This window comes from Leptonotus elevatus, chromosome 9, assembly GCF_054856555.1.
Source record: "Leptonotus elevatus isolate MCC_2025b chromosome 9, RoL_Lele_1.0, whole genome shotgun sequence".
Lineage (NCBI taxonomy): Eukaryota > Metazoa > Chordata > Actinopteri > Syngnathiformes > Syngnathidae > Leptonotus > Leptonotus elevatus.
Genome location: NC_141247.1, coordinates 14382949 through 14397043, shown reverse-complemented (window position 1 = coordinate 14397043; position 14095 = coordinate 14382949). Strand labels below are relative to the sequence as shown.

Sequence of the window (14095 nt, the reverse complement as noted above, 5' to 3'; positions counted from 1 at the left end):
TACAGATATAAAAAAAACCCACTATTTTCTTTAAGCATATTTTTTTGTTTTATAATGTATGATGACAAACGATTCGATGAACGAATCTTTTGAACGGTTCTTTTTAATGAACTGATTCTAAAGATTCAGTTCACTTAAAATAACTGTCTTGCCCATCACTACTCTCCTCTCCTGAATCGCTTGCAGGCGTTCTCATAAGCCCCGCCCCCAACTCCGGCCCCTCCCCTCCACGTTAAAATATTGCCAATAACTTGAAACTGAAAAAAAGAGAAGTGAAACTGAAAACCAGAGAGTTGAAACTCAAAACCTGCGACACTCGGGAAAAAAAAAAAGAGTGTAAAAAAATATATCTGGAGATTGGCATTGGAAAAGACATCATAATACAAAAAAACGTGCTTTGAGTGTTGTATTTTAATAAAGAAAAAATTAGGTCAGCTTTTTATTATTTTACTTCCTGAGTAGGGATGGGTACCGAAAACTGTACTTTTTGTGGTATGGACCGATTTGGGTTTGTTCTTCCGAGCACCGATTCACGTAAAATCAAACGGTGCCACGTTTCGGTTCTGAAGCATGTTTTTTTTAAAGTTATGACGGTGCGGGAGTGGAAGAGAAGAGTTGATGATTTTTTATTAATTATACTTCAGTAATTGCAAAATGTTAAACCTTTATTTTTACTATTCCTCTGTGGCTCATTTGAATGAAATTTTATTGTATTTTTTTTCCGCTGTACTGTGCGGAAAAAATATCAGTGGCATCACTGATGAATCAATTTCCACAATTTTCATAATACAAAAAAATGGAGTTGTTCAAAAGTCAGCCTATGCATTTCTCAAATCATCATCCATAGAATTGGAAAATATGGAGCATTCACAGCCGGTATTCTTCACAACAACCTTTTGTTTTTATGAGTCCATTATCCAGGCTGTAATGCTGCTTAATTGTGCTCATACATGCTGGGTCGATAACGCTCCTCGCCTGTGGCCAAAGGAGAAAGTGTGATGTGGCGTGAGTGAGGTGTGGTTTAGAAACGTTTGAGACGCGTGCCAACGAGGAGAATGAGCCACCTTTCCGTTTCCATTACAAATGGTTCATTTATGGCTTTACGTTCACCTCTCAGGGAGAGCACAACTCACAAAGAAATAAAAAAAGCATTCATTTCTTGATAGGACATACACCGTGGCCACACTGGCTTGTTGCTAGCCTTTCAAGACTCTTGAAAAAAGCAGACGTGACACGAGCAGGTAAGCAATATTGGTGCATTTATGTACTGTACGCAATGATACCACATCACCAGCCTGACCTATACCTTCCAGGTAATAGCAAATCTAAACTCTGTGTTGAACTATTTGATGAAATTGTAAGTAACTACAATTATGTCATTTTCAGTTTGTTTTTATGTTATTTTCCACCCTTTTTGTCACGTAATTTTTTTGCTGCAGTGCCGCCACCATTCATATTTACATTAGCAGTCATGTAATGGCTGTGTGAGCTGCGTTCGGGTACACTTTGTAAATCAAAGTGAAATGTTTCGAGTATTATTTTTAAAAAATCAACAAAACAGTTTTCTATGCCGATCTACGGTAGTGCCAAAAATGGAGAAGCATAATCGCACTTGAGTACGACACGGAAAGTTATAATTACCTTTCTCTGGTTCCCGGGAAGCAGAGGGAGATGGTGGCAAGAGGATGTGTTAGGTTTTTAAAAGATGAGTAATAGCAAGAATGAGGAAGGAAAGAATGAAAGGAGAATAGGAATTGAGGAAAAGGGGAAACAAGAGCACAAGGAAAGGAGCAACGTTAATCCATTGGAACATCAGCGACATCATGTGTATGATTATGTAGATGTGTGCAAACATTGTTCGTTCTCATGCTCATTGTTCTTTGCTTGCAGTGTCACATCAGAGAAACTGTCACTCAAACTGCTCCATTTGGTTATCACGTCTCATCACTCGTTTCCTTTACCAAAAAGAAACCACTCTCCTCTACATACAAAATGGATTGCTCAATACAATACAGCGGTACTTTGAAATAATATTTTCTTGTAATTCTAATTTTGGCTCATACCACAAAGCGAATTATTGACCAGGCACTTGTAAGTCAAGGTGCTATTGTGTGTGTGTATTGGGAAACAAACATTTCCAATTTCCCCATAAATTCTAATGAAAACTTATATACAGTATATTAAAAAAAATAATAATCCCAGGATTGTGTAGCTTGAGTAATGTTGTTTCTATTGTAATCAAATGAAACTCTCAGGGTGATGCGGTGCCATTGGATGCTCTTCAGAGCCCTCACACTGAATCTCATTAGATTATGAAGGTGTGCCTAATGTTGTGGTCAGTGAGTGTGTATCTTATTTACCGGTATTATATACAGTTTTAAATGGCTGTATGAGGCTAAATGGCTACTGAGGATGTTTGCGGTGCAATCTGTGTTCTCGGCTCATGTAGGTGGATTTTGTTTCTGAGGCCACATCAATACACTGATGCGGTACTGAGTGACAGAATGATTTGATCTGGAGTCAATGAATGGAAGCCTTAAAAGGTAGGTGTCAGGAATCGGTGCTGAAAGGTGAGGGTGTATCAATTAATCAATCAATATCCTTTATTTAACCAGGTCAAAAAAAAAAAAAAAAATTGACGTGAAATGCCGGGCACAAAATCTAAATGGTTACGCCAAGCACACAAAATACAGATATATTATGATCTCACACACACACACTATAAAAAAACAAGAATAGGATTACATGAGAGTGTGATCGCAAGTTATGTTCAGTACGTTGCTTAAAAGCAGCACATTGTCAGAAAGCAAACTTGCATCTTTCTAGCAAATCTTCACAATTTCCATACTGTAGTTTTCCTACCCAGTGCCCAGTGGGCCTTAAATATGAGTTGCCTCTCAAAAGCACCATACACATTGAGTCACCCCCCTTTTGGTCGTGTAGCAAGAAAATCACACCAATATCAAAACAGGCTTCAAATCTCTTCATTTTGCATCTTCGGGTGCTAAAATGACATCATAAACTGCTGCAATAAAATATCCTTGCTAAAGCAGTGAAAACAACACAGACATACTGTAACTGGGCCCCAGCATGGGCTGCTTGGCCTTCTCTGTTGACGCCGTATTCACAATGGCTCAGTGGAGACTCATGTTCTCGCACAACCATCTGTGTTACACGCTGGAAACCAACGTAGCAGCGAGTCGATGTGCGTACGCTTCATACAAACTCCAGTGATCAAACTGATTTACAAAACACTATAGATGCTATGCTAACACGTGTGCTGTATGCTAATTGCGGTGCTAAATGCTGATTGTAGACATCTGGGGAAGGAAACACACTCAATTGCCAGCAGAAACGAGAGGATGGCAGTTTTTCGAGATATGACCCATTGTTTGGCAGATTTTTTGGGGGGCCAACGCTACTCACTTTACAACAAGCAGCACATTGACAGATTAGAGAACAATTCTTCACAAAAAAGGCTTCAAACTATTTATTGCCACTCGAAGCTGAAGTTTACTGTCAAATGAAGCATAAAACTAAGGGAATGAAACATTGCGTATTTAACGCAACCACACAGCTTTGGTAAGTCGTTTAGCTTAATGCTAACAAAGAATAGAACATTTGTATTTGGAATTTGTGAGTTATTAGTACTTCATAAAATAAAACAAACAAACTCAAACGTAGCCATACATAGCTAAACTTCAGACATGACACATGTAAGAAAATAATAAATAACCGGCCCCAAAAGATGCTGGCCCACCGGGCATCTGCCTGGAATGCCAGATAGCCAATCCAGCCCTGCACAAAGCATAAAACAAAGGTAACTCAATGATGTTTATTTAACACAACCGTATAGAAAATATGCCATTTATTTGACAGTTTTTTACGATTGCTTAAGCACAAAATCCAAAACAGAGCTCGGATTTAAAAAACCCTACACGCAATTAGCACAAACCATGCACATGAGATGTAGAACATCTCAAATCCTGTGCAAAAGGAATCACTCTTGTCAAAACTCCAAACACATCTATAAAAACCATCTTATGTTATCATATGACATGCACACGTGTCATAAGGTTTACCTCAGTTTGAACCAGCTACACGCCGCAATGTTTTACTTGATCAACTTTTAGCAGTTACTGCAAGCGAAGTACACAAAGAAAGTTCAAATACGCAATATGGTAAATTAGTCAAACACAAGATCAATGCTACACACTATTGAAAATAGGATTCATTTGTCTTCATATAACCAAAATCTAGTCTAGATAGACAATCACAACAAAATGTGTCCCAACACTGTAAGCCCAGAAAACAGACAAATAAAAATACTGTACTCCTAATTCATGGTTGATGACATTATCAAATAGTGTTGGACGGCAAAGTTGCGTTTGACAAAGTTCTTCCTCAACCTCTGTCTCCAGCTCGTCCTCCACGGATTCCCCCTCTCACTTTTCTTCCTCTGACTTTTTCCATTTTGTTTCAAAGCAGGTGAACTTACCTGCTGCATTTTTCTAGTGTTCAACCTAAACGGTTTGTCTACTATAAAGATAATGTACATGTGTTTAATCAAATAGCTCATGCGTGTGGTGATTTGTCAGTTGGTGCTTTGGAATTGCCTGGAGGTGACATTATGACATACCTTTGTGTCTAATGTATAAAAGTGTGTTCCGTTTTTCGCAAATCAATGTGTGTGTTGTTCTGAAAAAAGTGTGAGGCTGACTTGTGACACGTGTTTATAGTGGTGAAAATATGGTCCAATGTTTTGCTCCTTCAGTGTAAGGTTTTAAAAATTAGGGATTTTTTGTTTTGTTTTTAGTGTTTATGCAATCGTAAAAAAACTGTAAAGCTAGCAAAGAAAATAACACTTGTATTTGGAAATTGTAAGTTATCAGGGGTTAATAAAAATAAATAACTTTAGTGGTTTCTTATACACTAATGTTATGGATCCAAACTAAAATGATGATGACAGTATTATGACATTAGCTCTGGCCCAGACTGGATGTGGTTCTGATTTAATTTCAGTCTTCCATCCATCTTCATGGGATTAAATCCCTTTTAACTTCACATTAAATAGTATTAAAAGTGTATGACATGTTTTGTGCAAAGGCTGCGGCAATAATTATTTTATAGCAAACTGTTGTGCTGTGTAAGATGGTTTATTTCATGTTAATAGTCCCCTCTAGGGACGAAAGTATTGGCACATCTTTATCAATACATTCATCAATCATGGGTTGTAAAAGATGCTGCAGCTAAATGGGAGAGCAAGTGTCCCATTACTTTTGTCCAAAACCATCGTTAAACTTAAAGTGTCTTTCTAAAGAGCCAATTAATTTGTCTTCTGCTGATGCACCATAATCCACAAATTCTTTTCTCACATTTTTATTACTACTAGTAAAAAAACAAAAAAAACATGTGAATATATAACTGCGAAGAAAGAATTGAACAAAATGCAGCCCCTGAGCGGCGATAAAGGCACATTTGAAAAGCGCCGGTAATCGCAGTTCACTCGAATGGAATGTAAAACAAGGTGATAAAAATTCAAATCAAATGGAGGTGATAAACCTGCAAAGATGAGGTGCAAAGTGAATATGAGAAAAGTGGACTTTACAGCACTTTCAGTTGTGCTTAATCACAAACTATTTGAATGTGCCTAAGCAACACTGGCGATACTTGTTTAGGAGAATCCACCCACCTCTGAATCTCAATGCAAATCGTTTCATGTGCTTCATAGCCACAGGCAACAAAGAGCGATTTGCATAGAATGGATGACAAAAAAGATGACAGGAAGCTACGAAGACTCAACTTAAAACAAAGCAAGCAAAGAAAAGAAAAACAATTCATGGAAAATATAGTAGACCTTTCTGTTTATCCTTGACTCTTCCAATTGGTGTCAACATTTATGCTTGTGGGAAAAGATTCAACAACTCAAATACTACCTACTGATTTGCTGTCTTCAAGTACAACTCTCATTTTGCCAAGCTGCTGTTTAACACTTTGGGGATGTGCTTACCGAAAAGTAAAAAGCTTCTGGCTGGAGCTGCATGTTCAATGCAAAATTACTCCAGCAAATGCTCAATTTTCTCAGTTTATCTCCAAAAAGAGAGAATTTGCATTAAGGAGCTCTCACATCTATTGATGCTCTAAAGTGGCACTGGAAGCAATTCAAGCCTACTTAAGATGAGTGAGGAGTGCATACCCTTAAGCGTCCATGGGTCCCTTGGAACGCGCTATATAAATCTAACTTATTTTATTATCATTATTATTATACCCCTCTGCAACATGGTGAATTATTCACAGCCACTTTACTTAATGTTTAATGTCTGTGTGTAATGACTCCACAATGTCAAGTGGTGAGATTAACAGTTAAAAAATAAAATAAGTTAATACGTTTCTTACACACAAAAATACGTTGGAATGTGAGAGTTTATTTTTAAGAGAGAGAGGTTTGTTGGTGAGGTTGAGAGTTTTTTGCTGCGTGAGAGAGTATTGGTGAATGTGAGATTTGTTTTGGTGTGTGAGAGGCATTTTTTTTTAGATGTGAGATTTTTTTGTGCATGATATTTTTATTAGCTGTGAGGTTTTTTTTTATGTACAGAATGTTTTGTTGGTGTGTGCGAGTTTTTCGTGTGCGCAAGAGGGTTTTTTGGTGTGTGTGAGGTGTTATTTTTTTTATTGAATGGGAGGTTTTATTTCTTCATGTGAGGTTTTTTTTGGTGACTGAGAGTTTTGGGGAGTGTGAGTTTTTTTGGTTTTGTGGAGTCTGTATAAGTTATTTTGGGTTAGTGTAAGAACTATTTTGTTGAGTGTGTGTGGTTGTTACTGTGTGTGGGTGTGTGTGTATGTACATTCTTTTTTTGCTGAGCCTAATTTTTTTTGGTGTGTGTGTGTTTCTTTGGTGAGTGTTTGAGAGGCAAAAAAATTATAATCTGCCCATTTATTGATGTATGTGTGCCCAGTTTAAGGCTGGATTAATGTTAAAGTTGTATCTCCCAAATATCCATCAATTAATTGAGTGGATGGATCATACATTTATAGTATATGGGTTCACAGTCATACTGGTCCTCCAAGGGACACCATAACTACAAGATGAGTTTGACACCCCTGCTTTAACCTGAGCACAAAAACCGAATAACAGAGGATAGCTGCTATTTTAAAAAGAAGGGAAAAAAATGTGAATCTGTGAATCGCGACTATCTGGGATATCACTGTATTATTACAGTGTTAGTGTTTACAGTGTGTTCACTTTGTAGTACTAGAACTAGCCAGTTTTTGAAGGTTTACTAAATCACCGTAAGGTTTTTGTGACGTTCATGCATACATCTACACATCTACACCACACACTTTATGACCTGATTCCTGGCATTTGACAAGGCAAAGAAGGCTTAAAAGGAAAACAAAGGGTGTGTGCGTGGGGGGTAAAAGGGAGGGGTAACACGCTAGGAGCCACACGACACCCACATGTCAGCACTCGTCATATTCCGTTGCATATTTTACAGCATCGGCATAAGGGGGCGATGGAGGGGGGGGGGGGGAAGGGAAGGATTGTGGGTGGGCGTGAACGAACGAGTAATAATAATGTCCTGCTGTTCCCCCTGCTCTTGATCGTTTTACATCACACTGCTTTGGAAACCATGTGTGCGATCGATGCGTGTGCGTGTATGGAACTTCAGCGAAATGTCACCTTCTGTATACTGCCTCTTTTCGTGTGTCAATGTGTGTGTGTGTGTCTGTTTGTGTGTAATGGAAAGAGATAAAGAGAGTGTGGGAGAGAGCAGGGATTTGAGCAAAAGTGTTTCCAAAGCTTGCTCACATTACACTGTGTCCTAATTAGCTGCATGTGCAGTAATGCAGGATTCATGCAGAAGCATGCACTCGTATGCACTTTCTTATAGAGCACAAGCAGAGCTTTAAGGCGAGTCTTTTTCGAAGGCTGAAAGTAGTAAATATTCTGATATACTGTATCTATGTGTTCTTGATGCCTTTTTGTGGTTATGTTTTTTCCTTTGGTATATTTATTTGGGAACCGACCTATATATGTTAACACAAAGCCTGCCAATAAAGAATATGGCTCTGGTTATATCTTGGTGTCGAGGACTAGTTGAAGTGAGTTGAGGAGCTTCATTTAGACAATAGTAGTACTTTGCTGCCACCGTGTGCGTCAATTACTTTTTGCGGCAGTTATGTCTAAATAAAATATTACTATATTTACAAAATGGAATAGAAAAATAGAGTGGTAGCTCGACTTCATGATAAGAGCCAACATAACAGTAAAACAAGGAGAATTACATAATATGTATTCCACGAAACCACCAGTCTGCTGGTTTAATGCTAACACACAAGTGCTAACAAAACTAACATCAATATCAGAGTGCTTAAAACCCTTTAAGCCATGGCTATTTAAACACAAACAGTGTAGAAACACACGTAGTCTGACAATATAAACATACTCACATGCATGAAAAACTTGACTTCTAAAATGGATTAATAGCATTTGCATTAATTTGATTGGGGAAAGATGATTTGAGATATGAACCACAAGGATGGTCCCATAATTAATTAAACTGAAGGCATTACTGTTACTTTATCCCCATTACCTATTAATTTAACCAAACGGTGTCTTTAAATTTTTATTTTTTTAATCTTTTCTTGAAGCAATTTTAAATGTAATCTCTCTCTCTCTCTCTCTCTCTCTCTCTCTCTCTCTCTCTCTCTCTCTCTCTCTCTCTCTCTCTCTCTCTCTCCTAAATGCTTTGTAAAAGGGACACAATATCGGGTTTTGCAGAGCACTGAAACGTGTATCAAAAATTCTGTTCCCAAACATACGAGGTCATGTTGGCCACTTGAGTCCATCTCACATCCTTTTGTTGTACCAAACTTCTCACGGGTATGGATTTTTGCCAGATTTTGTCATTTTCAACCTCTTTAACAATAATGATAACAAACTGAACATCAAATTATACATTATGGCTCTACTGGGACCATTTGTGGCCAACTGAAACCCATGAAAGCGTCATTTTCTAATTCTTACTGGATTGAATCCTACAGTAAAATGGATTTCACCATCAATTATTTTATTCCCCATAATACTAAATACGGCCAACAGACCATTGGAAAACTACAACTAAACAGAAAAAAAATGGCACACAATGGAGGTGCCATGGCCACCAAGAACGGAGTGTAAACACATCCTAAAAGTCAGACACAAGACCAACATCCTGAGCATACACCGCGGTGTGACCAGCGTCACCTTTCATTGCTGCCCGAACCCAGCCAGGAAGAGCAAGGATTTTATCGGCTAAAGATTTATTGGCCGGAGGCGTGTAGGAGAAGATCTATAGGGGGAGCACAATGAGTAATCTGTCAGGAAGACACGGATTACAACTAGGTGAGCTAAACCATGCTAATGATTGCGATAAAGAGGTAGCAGCCATACTGACGGAGGAGGAGATGTCTTGGTTTCCTCACAGTGGGCGTCTCCGGCCATGACGACCCTTCGAGGAGTCAGACTTTGCGGGAGTCTGCGTGGACATGTCCCAACGAGCGAGCAGTGTGTGGACAAGTGGCAGTGATGGATTATGAAGTGATGAGGGAGGTTGGCACGTGAGAGAGGAGGGAGAAGGAGGGGGGCGGGGGGGGTTGGCCATCAATCACCGTGCCGTCTATCCAATGCGTCTGGCCGATGAGGGTTGTGTCCCAGTGGGCCGTCAGATGAGTCTTGCATGATAATTAAGGTTAAAGGGGCTGTGACATCAGCAAATAAGACTCAAGCCCAAGCATGCAAACTCGTTGCATTGACATAAACGGAGGTGATAGCTTGTGTGTTGAGCGTTAAAATATTAACGATGCGCAAGGGGCGCTTGTTTTCTGTCTTTTATTCTGCGTAGCAAAGGTCAGCTTTGGACAGAATATCAAGCCTGTAATGAATATCAATGACAAGTGCCTGCTTGTTGTCGTTATAAAGAGAAGAGCTGAATTAAATATCAAATATTCTGCCTTTACAAAGATAATAATGCGCTGTATGTCGTCGTAGCGTTACATCTTTAGTGAGAAGTATTTGTAATTCAGTGGCACTTTGAGTTTAACTCCTTCAAAAACTCTTGAAATCATCAACAATGAATAATGATGCCATTAATGCCTTCCAATCTCCCCACAAAATAAACTATTTGTAATATTTTCTTTTTTGATAAGTAGAACAGCACTTACTTGATTACAATGTGCTTCAGCAAGAACGTCATCATTTCGTGTGTGTGCAACTTTGCCACCAGGGGGCAGTATAATACAGTGAAGCAGGCAAATGAAGAGGAGTTTCACAACTACTGCAAGTGACTCAGTAAAGTGAAGTAAAATTTGACACATTTGGTATAGGATAAATAATTGTTATATTCACATACGATTGTAGGGTCTATTGGGGCCCCAAGCAGAAATTAACTGGGGGGCGCCAACTAACTAGTGTTTGTCATCATTTTAATAAATCAACAAAGAATTGTGAACAGTAAGTGTTTTTAATCCACATTAACAAACACTACCACGTTCACGGCTGGTATGTACTTCAATAAGTACAATACAGAAAATACAAGGCAATTAAATTGTCAATGAACTTAAAACATCCTCATGATACAACATAGAAATCTTCAATCTGTTAGAGGGTTAGCATGTGGCAACATTGATGCTATATGTTTTGTATTTTTGCATCGTTTGTTAGCATTAAGATAAGCAGATTTGGGTTGTTTTAAATATATAACGCATCATTACTTGTAAGTCAGGCCGCTTGCATCTCAAGGCACTCTTGTATTAGAAACACTGCTCAGAGTAACTAAGTCAAACAGAACTAAAATAAGACATTGGGAAAATATGTGAGCTATTTTCAGATTTCAGTGTGTCTTGTGTATAACACAGGACACATACGAGGTGTTAAAGGCACGATAACGAACAGGGATGCCCCCTCCCGGGCCCCTCCCTTCCTCGCCTGTCCTGTCATCAATCTTTGCTCTCATTTTGTTCTTCACTTTCCTCCCATCAGACACAACCCCCTCCTCAATTAAATTGCACATCAGGAAAAAAAACCCACACAAACTGAGCCTCAAATATAACACACATTTGCAACAGCATAAGGGTGTTTCAATAAAATAGAGCATTTCTGGCAGATGCACTTTGAACCACCCCAAAGCCCATCCACACGTTTGTTAATCCCTCCAATCCCTCTTTTGCTTACTTCATCCCTCTCTCTTCTTTGCATCTTATCTTAACCCCCCCCCAAACATCTGCTCAGCAGCAACCTGCATCCTCACACCTGACTGCTAGCCGGGAAGTGAGCAACCCAGCTGTGTGTGAAGCAAAGAGGCAGGCAGGCAGAAAAGTGACAAATAAAAGAGGGACTAATGACAGAGTGATCGACAATAAAAGAGAGGTACGATACTCACACAGGCAGACATGCTGGCCATGTCACAAATGAGTTCCTCGCCTCGTTAACTCCTTTGCTTCTGTGACATTGCCATAGAGCTCCCGCTGATGCCTTCCCTGTCTCGCCTCCTCTTCTTGTTTAATCCTCCAGGGCTCCTTTCCTCTTCTCACACTCCTGTGACCTCCTCTTCCCACAACTACCACTGCGCCCCCGTCTCAAGAGTCACTCAATGCAAAGAGAGAGGCATCGCCTCGCTAAGCGTCAGCACCTGCTCCCCTGCAGAGTTGCCGCTATATTTCCTCTTTGCCTGTTCTACAGAAAGTGGTACAAATGTGAAGGCTTGCACAAAGGCGGGAGAAGCAGAGGGAGGAAGACGCTGAGCTGAGCAGCCAATGACACGAGAGGGAGGCAGAATGAGGGCTGGAGACAAAGAGTGGGAAAACCAAGCCCAAAATAAGGGATGGAGAAAGTACGTGGAAAACACTCGACACACACACAAAAGTGTACTCCAGATTGAGACTGATGACTTTATCAACTCAAGCCCACGTGCGCACACACACACACGATAACATTTGCACACGCAACCAGGGGCTTGCAGATATTCAGACTTGCTGAGTGCTCCAGATATAGCTACATGACTTCATCGAGGGACCAACAACCCCCATCCCCTCATCCCCCCCTCTGCCCCGCCCAACTTAAGAAAGATGGGAGGGCTCATTAATTTTGAATCAAGCTGCACCAAGAAAGCGACGTGTTCAGGACATTGGTGGGAACACTCCTTGAATGAAAGGCAAAAAAGGCGCGTTCATAACCATTTCTGAAAATTTAAATAAATAAATAATTTGCTAGTTTCCCTCTAGTTTTTGGGTAAAATTTGCCCCATTTTAACGTTCGGCAAAATGAATTACAAAAATATCTCAAGTGCATTTTTTTTTTACCCTGCAATTTGATTCCTTTTCCTAAAGTGACTCAAAATACACAAACATTAAAATAGATTAAAACAAAAACACTCATTCTTCTTTTAATACAGGTCCTAAAAAGTTGATTTAGTTTATGTAGCTAATAGCTACGAACTTTGTTTCTAACTTTTAGATCTCTAGTGTGTGTTAATAGTGGTAATGGTCTAGAATCTGTGAAACTGTACATTTTTTATGGGACAGTGGTAACCATTTTCAAGAGGGAATTTAATTGCCACCACATTTGCATAGATTTCTGCAGAAAAATCAACCTGGTAGTCATGTCAAGGTAATGGGGGAATTTTTAAACTGTAAAAGGATCGAAGTTCATTCATTCATTCTGTAAACCTGTCTTGAATCACCGGCTTTGACTCTACCGCCCTCTAGTGACGAAATTATGGTAAGACACACAAAAAGCTAAATTCCCTAAATAAGAGTAGTTAAACAAAGCCCTATTTTAAATGACTGCTAATTGCAATCCAAGAGATACGTTAATCACATAAAAATAACACAAATAAAAATAAACTAGACTGCAAATGTCAACAAGCTGGAGGGAACCAGGTTGAACAAAGTAGAATCTGGGTGAGGAAAAGAGAAATTGAGCTTAACCAGGGCCTGACTTCTTCCTCAGTCTACACATTTTATCCATTACTGCTGAGAGAAACAGTGAGACTTTCTCCATCCTCTAAGACACATGAGGGAAGAGAACCTCACTCTCTCTTTGTGGATCCACAAGAGACACACAAACACAGCTTAGTGGTGGTTGCACAGTGGAGGGAAAAAAAAGACACAGACAAGGGAAGCCGAGGGCGTAGGGGATTGTGAGAGACACTATGGAAACGAGACAAAGAGAAGGATGAGAACACAGAGACGGACAGGTACACTGATGCTATTTTAAACTCCATTTCCACATATTTTTTTTTTAAATAGCTGATTACACATGTGGGGAACAGAGATACCATTCTCCTCCTCAACATACCTTGACGTGAACATCACAAAGTTTCTTAGCACTTAGTGGTTGAGCAACTGGAAGTTTAAAAAAAAAAGTGTATGGCCACAAAATTAGGTACAGTGCATAAAGGATGTAAATATGGGTTTCAGTCTCATAACGCTAAGATCCATAGCAACGTTGGAATCGATATTAACAATATTTGGATTGATGATGGATCATTCAGATTTCATATTATCATGACACGGTAAATGGAAAAAAAAACTACCAGTATCCATATTGTCAATACTGGCCAACTACTTACTTGGTATTGGATCAATGCCAAATATCACAGTAGTTTAGAACTGTGCTGTGTCTAAAGGCCCCCCCCCCCTTTTTTTTTTTTCTTCTGTTCCTGGTATTTTGGGGTTGGGGATGGTGGTGGAAGTGAGACCCAGATAGGAGGTTGTACTTTCTATACAGGTTCCTTTTTTTTCTTGGGAGCAGGCTCTGCAACACTGAACACGTTTGAAAAGTGCACCGCTGTCTGTGTACTCATTACTGCTTTGATTTGACATTTTTACATCGTGCTACAGCACCCCTGCAAAAAAAAAAAAAAAAATCCTACCAGAGATGTGGACGGACAGCTACAGTAAGGTTTTTTATTTATTTATTTCTTCTTTTTTTTTTTTATGTCGACAAGGGTTTACACCAAGAGTTTGTGTTTACAAAAACGCTCACGATGCATGAGGTCATTGGACGCAACAAAAAAGTTAAACAAGTTCTGTTTACCAATCTATGGTCAGATAT

General features: G+C 39.3%; 1 protein-coding gene across 3 annotated transcripts in view; it reads right to left on the bottom strand.

The window, feature by feature from the left end:
* The window catches only part of apbb2a (amyloid beta (A4) precursor protein-binding, family B, member 2a), a 39544-nt gene that overhangs the window by 13499 nt on the left and 11950 nt on the right, over window positions 1-14095 (bottom strand). The window lies entirely within an intron of this gene.